Here is a 12,661-nt window from a genome sequence, read left to right on the forward strand (position 1 = left end):
CAGCCTCAGCTTCCCTACCGTACGGAGAGGAGGTGAGAAGAGAAGGGGTGTCTCAGGCCTGTGCCCTCACACTCTGTGCCAACCAGTGCCAGCTTGAAAGGAGAGGACTCAGTTCCCCCCTGCCAGTATGATAAGGGGGACCCATGCTACCTAGTCCTCAGCAAAGCTCTTCCTCAGGCATGAGCAGGGCCCCAGGTCAGAAGCTGGCTACTGTTTCCATCGAGAACAGAGCAGGCAGTGCAGCCACAGGGATTGGTGTTTGCCCTGAGAAGGATTTCCTGATTTTCCTGAGAGAGTCATCCCATCCAAAAGGACTGACATCTTCCTTCTCCTTTTCCCCTTCAGTTCATCAGGAGGCAGGGTGTAAGCAAGGTGCTATCTGGGGGTAGTGCTTCTTAAAGAAGCCCAAGGGTTCTGACACAGTGATACTGTGCTTGTGGACGCTTTCTCTATGAGTGCTGTGTCAGTTTCCTTTTCAGCTATTTTCCAGGATGTCATTTGTCAAGTGCCCCCACCCAGTTTATTGGTGACCAGGAGAAAAGCCAAAGCAGATGGTGGATACAAAAGAAGGTGGGGTTTTAGGACACAAAGCTTGTCAGAGCTCTAGTGTGGGTGGAACCTGATTGTATTGAGTCACCATAAGTGGACAAAGAAGAAAACCACAGCAGGCTGTGGGGGTATAGCTCAGGGGTAGAGCATTTGACTGCAGATCAAGAGGTCCCCGGTTCAAATCCGGGTGCCCCCTTCTCCTTTTCTTTTAAGTAAATACCTCTTAACTCCCAGCCACAGAGTTACTAGAGAAGAGGAAAGTCTCTCAACTCCTTGTCCTCAAATGCTACTAGTTACTCCTACATTCCAAAGGAGCGTTTAGGAGAGACCCCTGGAGGAGCCTGCTGGTGTAGGACAGTAAAGATAAAGGCGTTCATGCACCTTGTATTTCTGAGAGCTTATTACATGCAAGGCTGAGGTGAGTTAAAAGATGAAAGATGGACCGTGTCCTTGGACTTTTCAGTCTAGTGGAAGTTGACACACTCACACACACCTGTCAGAGGAAAAGCATTTGTTTGAGGCTCAAGAGAGAGATATCCTGGGTCAGCCCCGTGCCCGAGTGGTTAAGTTCACGTGCTCTGCTTTGGCAGCCCAGGGTTTCTCCAGTTCGGATCCTGGGCACGGACATGGCATCGCTCATCCGGCCAGGCTGAGGTGGTGTCACACTTAGCACAACCAGAGGGACCTACAACTATGTGCTGGGGGGCTTTGAGGAGAAGAGGATTAAAAAAGAGAGGTATCTTTTAAAAATACCTATCTATTGAGCCAGCCCTGATGGCCTAGCGGTGGAAGTTCTGCGCACTCTGCTTTGGTGGACCAGGCCAGTTTCCGGCGTGGAACCACACCACTCATCTGTCAATAGCCATGCTGTGGTGGTGGCTCACATAGAAGAATTTAGGACTATATACAAGTATGTACTGGGGCTTTGGGGGAGTAAGAGGAAGAAAAAAGGAGAAAGATTGGCAACAGATGTTAGATTAGGGAGACCCTTCCCAGTAGAAAAAAAAAAGAAATCTACCTACTTTTCCTAGACAGTTTCTAACCAAAGCTTTCCTATAATTTAAAGGGATTTTCTGCCGGATCTGAAGAGTATTATTGACCAGTTGTTTGCGACACTGTGCAATTTCCTCTCTGCAGGGTTAGGGGCCCTTTCTTCATAGTTGTTTATTGTGCGGGTCAGAGTTCTTAGAATGGGACAGATATCCACGCTGGCCACTTGAAGCAGTAAAGGAGTCTACTAGAGGCATGGTGAAGACTCACAGAGTTGATGGAAGGTTGGAGAACCTAACTCAGAAAGCGATTAACTATGAGGGGAGGGGGAGGAGGGAAATCCAGCTCAGGTCTTGTCCCTGGAAGTGTCTGCTGCTGGTGCCACCAACCCTGGGCACTCATTCCTACCCTGTAAGTATTGTTCCAGCTGCACCTGCCTCTTCAGAGCATTTCCTCAAGTTTCAAAATGCCAAGCGGAAGCATTTGATTGGCTGAACCATGATGTGATGCATGTGCCATTTCCCGCCAGGAAGGGGAGGAGATAATGTTGCCTCACCAAGTTTGACAACACAAGTTATTCCCCCAGAATTGGAGGTGCGTTTGGGTGCAAAAATGGATATATCACTACTGCACCTTTTGTTCCTCCTGGAAGAAACTTTTGTAAGGAGAGAGCGTGATAATTTATCGGTTTCCAATTTTAGCGGTCAAGGATTTGCTCTCTCTCACCCTTTTATTTTCCATTTGCTAAAATTATTGAGGTAAAAATTTTGTATGTCAATTAAGTTCACATTATCGTGATCATGTAAATATGATTTACTATTGAGTCTATGTATACTGTGATAGCATTTCCTTTTTTTTTTTTTTTTTTGAGGAAGATTAGCCCTGAGCTAACCGCTGCACCACTGGGCCGGCCCCAAACATTTCCTTTCTTGAAAACTTTTTTCCCTAAAGATAGTTACCTCATTTTTTCATTTGTGTATTTTTCTTTGTGTCTGTGGATAATTACTTTCAAATCCTTAAACAGCCTCACAGTGTGATTATTCACCTGGTCCAAACCTATCAAGTTAATTTTTTCAGGACAGTCTTCCTGACACCCGTCATCCTTCTGCTTCAGGCTGTTTAGACCTGCCCCCCAGCTGGTGCCTTGGGAATTTCATTCGCCCCTGTCCTCTGTGTGGGATTCTCTCTGTTTGCTGGGAAATGTCTTCCTTTTTCTTGCTTTTCTTCTTTATATGGTGGAGAATAACCCCTAGGAGCTTCCTGAGAAAGAATAGATGGGAGGTAAAATGTTTGAGTTCTGGCATGTCTGAAAATATTATTTTACCTGAACCCTTGAGAGAGAGTTTGTCTGGGAATAGAATTCTTGCTGAGAAATATTTTTCAGAGGTTGGCAAATCATTATCTCCTAGATTCTCTTGATAAATTTAATGTCATTCTTTTTCCTGTACGTGACCTGTTTCTCTCTGTAAAATTTTAGGATCTTTGTTTCTGATGTTCTCAAGTTTTTGACTGATGTACTTGGTGATCCCTTTCAATCTGAGATTCAAATCCTAAGTCTTATTTTATTTTTTTTTTGAAAAGCCCCCCAGCTTTTTTTTTAGGAAAATTAGCCCTGAGCTAACATCTGCTGCCAATCCTCCCCTTTTTGCTGAGGAAGACTGGCCCTGAGCTAACATCCATGCCCATCTTCCTCTACTTTATACGTGGGACGCCTACCACAGCATGGCTTGCCATGAAGTGCCATGTCCGCACCCGGGATCCGAACCAGCAAACCCCAGGCCGCCAAAGCGGAACATGTGCACTTAACCACTGCACCACCGGGCTGGCCCCTTGTAGCTGTTTTATATGTATTCAATATTTACTTAAATTTATTTGAAAAAAAATTTTTAAGAAAATCAGTGCTTTGGAAAACAGTCTAGCAGTTCCTCAAAAGGTTAAACAGCTACCAGATGACCCAGCAATTCCACCCCTAGGTACATACTCGAGAAATATAAAGATAACATCTGTACAAAAGCTTGTACATGAATGTTCACAGCAGCGTTATTTATAATCGCCAAAACGTGGAAACAACCCAAATGTCCATCAGCCTATGAGTGGATAAATCAAAAGTGTTACATGCATACAATGGAGGAGTATTTAGCCATAAAAAGGAATGCAATATTGATACATGCTACAACGTGGATGAAGCTTGAAAAATAGTATGCTAAGAGAAAGAAGCCAGTCACAAAAGACCCCGTGTTGTGTGGTTCCATTTATGTGAAATGTCTAGAATAGGTCAATAGATAGAGACAAAAAGTACATCAGTGGTTGCCTAGAGATGGGGAGGTTGGGAGGAAATTGGGAGTGACTGCTAATGGGTATGGAGTTTCATTTTGGGGTGATGAAAATGTTCTAAAATTGATTATGGTAATGGTTGCACAACTCTGTGAGTATCCTAAAAGCCATTGAATTGTGCAGGATTACATCCATAAATTATATCAATAAAGCTGTTATTAAAAAAATCACTATCAATTGCCGTAAATAGAATGGAGAGTCAAATGCAATATTATTAAACACTAACTAGCTATTTATGTCTGCTTTCTCTGATTGTAAAAAGAGAGGGTTCAAAAGTGTTAGAGAGCCGACACCAAATAAAACTTTTCCCTTAAGTTACTCAGGAATGAAAAAGATTGAAAAGGGAATAATTTTTTCACCTGTGGTTCAGTGTTTCTCCTGACGTGTTTGTGAGCTGCTGTCAAACTGCGCACACCTGCAGTTCCCATCCGACACTCGGGGCAAACGGAGGCGCAGTCCTTGAAGCCGGAGCACGGCACCGGGAGAATGGCATGTGCTCTCTCCATTTAAGCAATTCTTATTAAGTGGCATAAAACCATTTCAGATATCAATTTTGTACATTGTCTGACAACAAACAAGCCTCTAAAACTGATGTCAATTCGGTTTAAGTAGTCTCTTAGAAACAGAGGGGATAGTTTCTGGGAAGAACACTGCATTGAAGTGGGGACTAGCTGCCTTGTGGTGAAACACTCCACCACAGAGTTCTCAGCGCCCCCAGCCTGTTCGGTTGCCATTCCCCACTATTAGACGTTCCTCAGTTCATTTGTGACCTGTTCTCACCTTCTGAACATTGTAGCTAGGGCACTGTGAGAGCAAAAGGAAGGGAAACGAGAATAGCAAGCCCCTTCTTCCGCACTTCAATGATTAATTTGTGCTAGATAACTTGCAAGAGTTTCAGCTGACCGTTCTCAAAAACTTCCTCAGTAACATCAGGTAGAATTGGATCCCAAACCACCAGGGTTCCTATTAGGAACGAAGGAGACTATTAGGGAACAAAAAAGATTGATTGATTCCATGAGAAACAGTAGGACTTGAGGTTGGGACTCTTGCTGTGTGATAAAAGGTTCTATTCCTGCTGCAATAAGTCTAAATTGTGTTAAGTGTTGCAACACTTAATTAAAAGGGCGGTCTTTTAATTACTAGGGTAAAAAGGTGGAGGTGGCTAGGTGTGTTGAAAACAACTTTAAATATTGTCCTGGCATCTGTCTGTCAAAACAGAGACACCACAAAAAGGGCAGGAAACAAGAGACAGCTTTCATTTGACCAAATGTGTGTATTGGTAGAATTACGTCTACTGTTCAGCAGACAACTGCCATCTTATATGGAGCATCCAGTGTGTGCCAAGCATGTAGTGGGCATTCTGTATGAACAAGTTAGTAAATGAATGAATGCAAGAAAATTCTTTCCTGGCCACTATAAAGAGAGAGCAAGCACTCCAAAGCATTTGCTTCTAAGGAATTCCAACCCAAAAGATAGGTCACATGTATGTACATTTAAAAATTCATGTATAGGGGCCGGTCCCGTGGCAGAGTGGTTAAGTTCACATGCTCTGCTGTGGCGGCCCAGGGTTTCACTGGTTCGGATCCTGGGTGCGGACATGGCACCACTCGTAGGGCCATGCTGGGGCGGCGTCCCGTGTCCCATGTGCTGTGATTGGAAGGACCCACAACTAAGGTATACAACCATGTACTGGGGGGGTTGGGGGAGAAAAGGCAGAAAGAAAAGAAAAGAGAAGATTGGCAACAGTTGTTAGCTCAGGTGCCAATCTTTGAAAAAAATTTCATGTATAAATAATTGTCATAGAGAAACAAGGCCTATGCAACATGTGTATTTATCTCCACTTCCTCCCAAGACTCAGCCAAAACAATAGTAGTGTATAACTCCACAAAGACAAAGAGGACTGGAGAGGGAACAGAAGAACCACGTCAAACAGTTTTCGGAGATAGAAAGGAATAGGGGAAGAGGTGACTCAGAGAAGAGGAAGTTGAAACCTAAGTGTTGGCTCTGGCAGTGGTTCTCAATCTTGGGTACACATTAAAATTACCTAGGAGATAAAGAAACAAATATGGACGGCCAACCCCAGTGGCCTAGTGGTTAAGTTCAGCATGCTCCACTTTGGTGGCCCTGGGTTCAGTTCCCTGGGTACAGACCTACACCATGCGTTTGTCAGTAGCCATGCTGTGGCAGCAGCTCACATACAAAAAGAGGAAGATTGGCAGCAGATATTAATTCAGGGAAAATCTTCCTCAGCATAAAAAGAAAAAAAAAAAAAAGGAGGCCTGGATCTTACTAGGCATTAATATTTTAAAAATCATTCCAGGTGGGGGCTGGCCCCGTGGCTGAGTGGTTAAGTACTCGCGCTCCACTGCAGGCGGCCCAGTGTTTCGTCAGTTCAAATTCTGGGCACGGACATGGCACTGCTCATCAAATCATGCTGAGGCAGCGTCCCACATGCCACAACTAGAAGGACCCACAATGAAGAATATACAGCTATGTACCAGGGGGCTTTGGAGGGAAAAAGGAAAAAAATTAAAAAAAAAATATCTCTCCAGGTGTATGGCAGTTCCTCAAAAAATTAAACATAGAATTACCATATAACCCATCAATTCCACTTCTGGGTATATACCCCAAAGAATTTAAAGTAGGGACACATATGGATGTTTATATAGTCATGTTCATAGCAGCATTACTCTCAATAGCCAAAAGGTGGGAGCAACCCAAGTATCCATGGATGGGTAGATAAACAAAATGTGGTATATACATACAAGAGAATATTGTTCGGCCTTGTAAAGGAATGAAATTCTGACACATGCTACAACATGAAGGAATTTTGAAGACTTTATGTTACATGAAATAAGCCAGACACAAAAGACAAATATTGTATGATTCCATTTATATGAGGTAACTGGAGTAGTCAAATTCACACAGATAGAGTGAGTTTCCAAGAGTGAGAGCTGTGGAGAGGGACAGAGAAGAGAAGTGACTAATGCTTGGGGGACCTGGGAAAGTGAACTTCCCTGGGAAGACAACTTGGCATCACCAGGAAGGGCTAAGGGGTGGGCTGCAAATAGGGAATTTTGGTGAAAGTCTGCATAAGGAGCAGTTAAGGTCCTTAATCTTTATCTCCAGTCCCAAAGGAAAAATCTGTTGGAGAAACTGAACCTGTGAGACCCCTCCATTTCCAACTGGGTGGCCAAGGGCTTTCAGAAGGTCAGTGGGGATTAAGTGAAAGTCTGCTTATTGAAAAGTGGGGTCTGGGGCTGGCCCTGTGGCCGAGTGGTTAAGTTCGTGCCCTCTACTTTGGCAGACCAGGGTTTCACCGGTTCGGATCCTGGGTGCAGACCTAGCACTGCTCATCAGGCCATGCTGAGGCGGCGTCCCACATGCCACAACCAGAAGGACCTGCAACTAGAACACACAACTCTGTACTGGGGGGCTTTGGGGAGAAGAAGAAGGGGGAAAAAAGAAGATTGGCAACAGATGTTAGTTCAGGTGCCAATCTTTAAAAATAAAAAAAAGAAAAGTGGGGTCAATTCCCTTCTTCCTCCTTGTCCTGCTCCCAAAATGCAAGCATCAAGGCATATATCCCAGGTGAGAGATCTCAGGATTTTTCTACGGAGAAACTAAATGGCCCAAGGAGTGGGGGGATGGTGACTCATAGACACTTCCATAGACATTAAGTTCCCAAGTGAAAACTCTGGGACTACCAATAAGGAAGTCCACCAGTCAGCAAGCCCTTTCCAAGAACATAGAGCTTCCAGGGGCCTTTACCCTATGGAGGGTCAGTTATTTGGTGAATGTCTTCAACAGGAGTCCAAACCAAAGGAAACAGCAGCAAAAAAGACATGGAGGGGGCCGGCCCAGTGGCACAGCAGTTAAGTTCACATGTTCTGCCTCGGCACCCCAGGGTTTACTGGTTCAGTTCCTGGGTGTGGACCCATGCACTGCTTGTCAAGCCATGCTATGGCAGGTGTCCCACGTATAAAGTGAGGAAGATGGGCACAGATGTTAGCTCAGGGCCAGTCTTCCTCAGCAAAAAAAGAGGAGGATTGGCAGCAGATGTTAGCTCAGGGCTAGTTTTTCTCAACAACAACAAAAACAGAACAGGATGTAATAACAAAGGAGCAACTGAACACATGAGAAAAGTGAAATTAAAAAGCCGACAAAAAAGTTGGAAGGTCGTATGAGGAAATCTCCTAGAAAGTACGGCGAAAAGACAAATGAACAGTAGGGGAGAAAACATAAGTCCCCAAATGAGCAAATGACGGAGAAGAAATTAGCAAAAAAATAATAGGGCCGGCCCAGTGGCACAGTGGTTAAGTTCACACATTCCGCTTTGGTGGTCCTGGGTCTGCCGGTTTGGATCCCGGGTGTGGACATGGCACCACTTGGCAAGCCATGCTGTGGTAGGCATCCCACATAGAAAGTAGAGGAAGATGGGCACGGATGTGAGCTCAGGGCCAGTCTTCCTCAGCAAAAAGGGGAAGATTGGCAGCAGATGTTAGCTCAGGGCTAATTTTCCTAAAAAAAAAAAACAACCAACCACAAGAATAAGTGAATTTAGCAAGGTTGTAAAATATAAGGTTAATATACAAAAAATTATATTTTTATATATGAAAAGAAAACACATGGGGCTGGCCCCGTGGCCAAGTGGTTAAGTTTGCGCGTGCCGCTGCAGGCGGCCCAGTGTTTCATTGGTTCAAATCCTGGGCGTGGACATGGCACTGCTCATCAAACCACGCTGAGGCAGCGTCCCACATGCCACAACTAGAAGGACCCACAATGAAGAATATACAACTATGTACCGGGGGGGCTTTGGGGAGAAAAAAAAGGAAAAACATAAAATCTTTATAAAAAAAAGAAAAAGAAAAGAAAACACAGTTTCTTCCTACTCACAGACTCAATTTTTCTGAGCACCAAAGGTGTGAGTTTTTTTGCCCACACCAAGCAATTCTCCAACTCTCTGTGGATATCAACTGGGTGTCCCACAATTCAATTCTGACACTATTTACCTAGAGCTGGCATTAGATCCCACAGGTTGAAGGTTCAGGCCCACAAGACTGCCCCCACCCCCCCTTCAGATGCCAATTGCAAGTCCAGATTGTCACCTGTGCTTCTGACCACCAACTACAAATCATGGGTTCCCATGACCCCTTCCACAGGTTTGACAGTTTGCTAGAATGGCTCAGAGAACTCAGGAAGTTTACGTACTAAATAACTAGTTTACTATAAAAGGATACAACTCGGAAACAGCCAGATGGAAGAGATGCAAGATATGTGGGAAGAGGTGCTGAGCTTCCACGCCCTTTCCGGTGGTCTACCCTCCCGGTTATCTCCCAGCATCTGCACATGTTCATCAACCAGGAAGCTCCTGAACTCTTTGAGTTTGGGGTTTTTTATGGAGGCTTCATTACACAGGCGTGATTGGTTAAATCACTGGCCACTGGTGATTAACTCCAACTCCAGCCCTTTTCCCCTCCCCTGCAGTCATGGGTGGGGCTCAAAGTTCCAATCCTCTAATCACATGGCTGGTTTCCCTGGCTAGGATTCTCTGGATGACAGACTTTAGACAGACTCTCCTGAGTTGTTTTTCAACTAGGCCTTGACTTTTTGACTTCCGTGTTCCTGGATGCATTGCCCACTTTTAGCAAGAATCTTGCTAAGTCGGTTTTGCCAGAATCAGAATCCCCACCCTCCATATCTGATCACCCTGAATATCTGATCAGGACCCACAGCCTCCATCATCCCACAGGTGATGTCTGATCACCCTGGTCTGCCTTCAGTAAGAATCCTACTAGGCTGGTTTAGCCAGAATGCGAAGCTCCCTTGCCCCTGATGTTTCCTCTTACTAATTTCCCATCCACCAACCCCCACCCTGCTGCTTGGCTAGAAAATCCCCACTTGCTCCTGCTGTATTCAGAGCCGAGCCCAATCTCTCTCCCCTACTGCAAGACCCCACTGGGGTGGTCCCTATACCTATTGCAATAGCCACCCCTTAAATAAAATCTTCCTCACCGTTGTTCTTTAACAAGTATCAGGAGTAATTTTTTCTTTAACAAGAGGACACAGAAAGCATAAAAATAATATTTATAAATTATTCTTCATCACAATTTAAAATATCTGCTTATCAAAAGGCACTGTTAAGAAAATGAATAGGCAAACCACAGACTAGGAGAAATTATTTGAGAAATATATATCTGACAAAGAGCTGGTGTCCAGAATATATAAAGAACTCTTACAGCTCAAAAGTAAAAACACTGTAAACAGCCCAATTAAGAAACAGTGAGAAGATCTGAAGAGATATTTCATAAAAGAAGAGATACAAATGGCCAGTAGGCCTGTGAAAAAGGATCCAACACCGTTAGTCATCAGACAAATGCAAATTAAAATCACATTGTGACACCACACATGCATCAGAGTAACTAAAATTAAAGAGACTGACAACATCAGACACCAACTCTCAATCAAACTGGTGGGAATGGAAAATGGTATACCATTTTTGGAAAAGATCTGACAGTTTGTATTAAACTAAAATATACTAACCTTACGGCCCGGCAATTCCATTCCCAAGATTTCACTCACAATAAATGAAAACACATGCTGTCAAAAAGACCTATATATGAATGTTCATAGTGACTTTATTCATAAGAGGCAAAGCTAAAAACAGACTGGGGCCCACCAACAGGAAAATGATTTTAAAAATATGTGGTTTAGTCGTACAATGAAATACTACTCGTCAATAAAAAGGAGTGAATTACTGATACAAGATGGATGAATCTGACAAACTTGCTGAATAAAAGTCTTATACAGAAGAGTATATTTTGTATTGTTCCATTTGTATAAAATTCTAGAACAGGCAAAACTAAGCTCTGGTGGAAAAAAATCGCAAGTGGTTGTCTGTGGGGTCGGGGCGGAGGACAGAGAATAACTGGGAAGGGAAATGAGAACTTTATGGGGATGATGCTAACGTTCCATTTCTTGTTGGGGGTTTGGGTTACACAGATGTACGCATCTGTTAAACTTAGTGAATGTACACTTAAGGTTTACGCTTTCCATTTTACATAACTTTAACATCAAATGAAAAACAAACACTGTAAACAAACTGAACTCTGGTTAATGATATGCATGCTGAAGTATTTAGGAGGAAGTGTACTGTTGTCTGCAACTTACTTTGAAATGCACTGAAAATCAGATGGCTTAATGGATGGAAAGCAAGTCTATGTGCCAGAAATTACGCCAGGCATAAGAGACACAAAGGGGAACTAAGGTCCTTGCATTATGGAACTTACAAGGATATAGACAAGTATACAGGCAATTACAATACAGAGTGATAAGTGCTATAATATAATTCTCCTAATTAATCTATAAATCTAATACATCCCTCAATAAAAACACAAACAGGATCGTTTCTGGAACTGGACAAGCTGACTTTATTTTTTGCTGAGGAAGATTTGCCCTGAGCTAGCATCTACTGCCAATCTTCCTCTTTTTGTATGTGAGCTGCCACAACAGCACAGCCACTAACAGATGAATGGTGTAGGTCTGCGCCTGGGAACCAAACCCAGGGCTGCTAAAGCAGAGGGTGCCAAACTTAACCACTAGGCCACCAGGGCTGGCCCAGGACAAGCTGACTTTAAAGTTCATTTGGAAAAATAAAACTGTAGGGGCTAGCCCGGTGGCACAGTGGTTAAATGCACACGTTCTGCTTCGGCAGCCTGGGGTTCGCCAGTTCAGATCCCAGGTGCGGACATGGCACTGCTTGGCACGCCATGCTATTGTAGGAGTCCCACATATAAAGTGGGGTAAGATGGGCACGGATGTTAGCTCAGGGCCGGTCTTCCTCAGCAAAAAGAGGAGGATTGGCAGCAGTTAGCTCAGGGCTAATCTTCCTCAAAAAAAAAAAAAGAAAGAAGGGAGGGAGGAAGGGAGGAAGGAAGGAAGGAAAAGAAAACTGTAAAAAGAGCAAGGAAGGAAGGAAGGAAGGAAAAGAAAACTGTAAAAAGAGCCAGGAAATTCCAGGAAAAAAAGAGTAGTGAGAGAGAAGTAGGCCTACCAGTCACTAAAACAAAGCTATAACAATTAGGACAGTTTGGTACTAGCACATGAATAGATGGATTAATGGAATGGAATAGAGAAGCCAGAAATGAGAATATAGTACATGATAAAGAAGTATATAGTATATGATAAAGAAGTATTTCATACTAGTGGGGGAAATATGAAATTCTGTAAAGGTGTTGAGGTGAATGCATAGCCAACTGGAAAGACAATACACAAAAATAAATTCCAAATGGACCAAAGACTTAAACATAAATATTTAACATAAAATTATAAAGGTACTTGAAACATGGGATAAATGAACTCTGAGTGAGGAGGATGTAAGGATGGAGGGAGACTTTTTTACTGCATTGCCTTCTGTTTCTTTTAAAACATATTTACAATGTACTACCTATTTAAAAAATGTTTTTGTTAAGAGTATTTGGCCAAGGAAATAGAAGCTTAGCTCTAGTGCAGTGAATGAGGGGAAGGAAATCTTATATGAGGCTGTAGAAGTAAGAAGGGTTGGGTCATGAACGGCCTGACATGTTAAAAATGTGGGCTTTATATTATGAATAATGGGGAGCTATTAAAGGTTTTGAAGCAGGGGATTAATACAATCAGATCTGCATTTTAGAGAGATCACTCTTAGCTATAAAGGACTGCATAGATCTGTAAGGGATAAAACTGAAGGAAGAGAAATGAGCCTCCTGCCAGGTGAGAGATTATGGTGGCCTGACCAGGCTGGTGGTGA

At 43.4% G+C, this 12,661-nt stretch overlaps 1 non-coding gene across 1 annotated transcript; it reads left to right on the forward strand.

The window, feature by feature from the left end:
• The first annotated feature begins 673 nt into the window (after window positions 1-673).
• On the forward strand, window positions 674-745 carry TRNAC-GCA (transfer RNA cysteine (anticodon GCA)). The gene has a single exon. It is a non-coding gene; the product is annotated as a tRNA-Cys (tRNA).
• Window positions 746-12,661: the final 11,916 nt, after the last annotated feature.

The sequence above is a fragment of the Equus caballus genome, chromosome 11, assembly GCF_041296265.1.
Source record: "Equus caballus isolate H_3958 breed thoroughbred chromosome 11, TB-T2T, whole genome shotgun sequence".
In the NCBI taxonomy this organism is placed as follows: domain Eukaryota; kingdom Metazoa; phylum Chordata; class Mammalia; order Perissodactyla; family Equidae; genus Equus; species Equus caballus.